Source organism: Aplysia californica, unplaced genomic scaffold (assembly GCF_000002075.1).
Source record: "Aplysia californica isolate F4 #8 unplaced genomic scaffold, AplCal3.0 scaffold01247, whole genome shotgun sequence".
In the NCBI taxonomy this organism is placed as follows: Eukaryota; Metazoa; Mollusca; class Gastropoda; order Aplysiida; family Aplysiidae; genus Aplysia; species Aplysia californica.
The window spans coordinates 77,510-80,198 of NW_004798517.1; the positions used below are offsets into that span (position 1 = coordinate 77,510).

At 41.9% G+C, this 2,689-nt stretch overlaps 1 protein-coding gene across 3 annotated transcripts in view; it reads left to right on the plus strand.

Moving 5' to 3' along the window:
- Nucleotides 1–2,689, plus strand: part of LOC101854616 — a 17,398-nt gene that overhangs the window by 3,216 nt on the left and 11,493 nt on the right. The window lies entirely within an intron of this gene.

Here is a 2,689-nt window from a genome sequence, read left to right on the forward strand (position 1 = left end):
CGATAGACAGTATTCTAAAACTAAAATGAGGAAAGCAGGTCTTGTTTCGCACCGGGTGAGAATAGCCTACGCTGGCACGTCTCACCCGGGGTGAGAGGTAGATCGTTTTTCTATTCTCACCCCGGATGAGAATAGCCACTTCCGTGTTGTTAAGTTGGTGTCAATCAACAAGTGAAAAAAGTAGAATCTCTATACTATCATCAGTGAAGACTGAATACATTAACTTTTAATCAGAAACCACTCTGCAACCGAACTAATAACTAATGTACGATTCGCACCGGATAACCAGTTTTAGTCCCAACGATTTTCTTTTCTTTCCTTGCCCACCCTTACTTAAGCTGGCATTCCATATAGATCTATATGCCCGAAAAACCGATGTGAACTGCGGGTGCGAATTTCGTGTACGAAATTCGGGTGCGATGAAAAGAGAGCCCTCCTTCCATATATACCCGAAATTCATACCCGTCATTTCTGACTGAAATCACGGCACCAGTTCAGTCAGAGCAAGCACTCTACGTTGAAAACGAGAGAATTTTGCTGTTAGAACTCCTGTTCCTACGAAAGCAGGCTTTAAATTGCTTCGTCCAGACTTGATGATGGTCCTTCCTTCATGGAATAGGCTTTGCTTTCTTGGGTCGTTTTCTTTTCGAAGCTTCAGTCTTATCACTGATGGCACTGACTGATGTGGCTGCAGCACATACAGCAATCTTAAGTTTATATTTATAATTAATGTTATGTTAGAAGTTATATTCAAGTGCATTTTTAAGGAGTAGGGGCAGTGGCGGTGGGTGAACTTAGATTTGGGTGGGGCTTAGGTTTCTTCCACTTCTTTACCACCAAAAAGCAAGCAATAAGAACAACACAGTGATGCTTTTTCTATACTCACGGCGAGCCACGGCATTTTGAGAACCATTCAAACGAGAAGAATCACCTTTGTTTGCCATCTCTTTGTTCTACGTTTAATTCTTCTGGATGGTGGGGACGAATCCGTTTCACCTCAAAATTTCTCTAATTAGTTTTTATTTGATGAAAAAGTCGCCTCAAAAGTGGTTTGATGTAATTATTAACTGTTAAATCTCAGCGGCACAAACACACAGCTCTCCAAACACACACCGTGTATGAGGTGGGTTTGGGTCGTGTTGTTGCAGAAAATAGAACGCGCCTAACAAAGACCCAATGGGCGCATAGGTAACTGTGTCACTGGGGGAAAGTGTGTCGTAAACTTTCACCTCATTGTCAGGGCTGGGAGAGCGTGAGCCCTCTGTGCAGTGTTATTTTTTGCAAGTCTTCTACCTTTTTACACGAGGGGTTTCATTAAGGAGAGACCGTGGGAATGGGCTGATTGATTGCTGAGCCCTAAAGACATTTGATTGGCTGTTAGGTTACTATAGTTGTAAGCGGGGACAACCGTGATTGGATAAACGAGCAAGCCGCCAAGTTGATCACCCTGTGTAGCCCTGTGTTCATTGCGGTCGATCAGAACAGTTTCAACTGCTTATTTCGTTATTTTCATTTGCCTTGGGATAGACTTGGGGGTGGAGAGGGGGGCTCAAGCCCGTGAGCCCTTCACGACCCACCGTCACTGAGTAGGGGGTAAGTGAAATGCTATTTTTGTTATTACATGATTTAAACGATAAATGATAGCATAGATAGATAGATTACTTAGACTACCGAAAGTTTCCCATATACTTTTTAAAAAAGTCATGGCAGCCACCTTGAAAATAAACACATTTTTACAGTCTTAGTTTTAACACTTCTCTCTCGAACCAAGGAAATCAACATTTCGACGTTTTCTCACTTACCTAGTGCTTCCATGCTGCTTTGCGTTCCTTTGTTGAAGTAGATTTGGCGGAAAATTAGCCTCACCCACTTCACGAAGAATTCGCGTTCCGAAGAAAAAAGTTTCGCTCCCTCGTGCGAAACAAAATCTTCGCATGCGAATTTCGGACTCGGCCATGCGAAATTCCATATGGATTTACACTTGTGACAATGACAAAAAGGTTGGTGCGAAAAAAATAGTTCGCAAGCGAAATTCCCACCCGAAGTTCGCATCGGTTTTTCGGGCATATATGGAATGTCAGCTTTACCCTACTCCTACTCTCTAGTCTAGATTTCTAGATTAGATCTAAGTATTTTAAGTTGTAAACTCATGTGTCACTATCGATTGGTTGCTAGAGATTCTATTGAGTAGAGTAAACATTTCTTGTACTGCCTGATACTTTACGAGTGCCTGTCCACTTGCTGTTTGCCCTCTTTTGGGTTTTTGTGTATCATTCATTGGTGATTTCAATTATACAGTTGAACTGGGATTCAACGCGGTTGCCGGGCTTGACCAAAAAGCTCGTTGAATCCGAGTGTTCGTTATAGCAAACACGAGGTTTTGTGTAGATAATTACAGTCACTGAGCAAGTAATGTATAAAGAAAAGTCACAAGAATTGCCTGAAATGCCTGCATATTATGAGCTGTGTAAAAAAAGACTGATTCATTCAAATGCACACGCATCATTTGTCATCTCGACTGATTACCAAAAAGTTGTGTTGTTGTGTAGAGCCTAGCACAAGGCAACTTTTGATTTCATAGACCAGCGCACAATTCATTACGAAGATCTACGTCAAGAACAGCTTATCATTGTAATAATGATCAGTTGCCGGGGAAAAAAGAAGATTGCCGCGTTTGTTTGTAATAGCC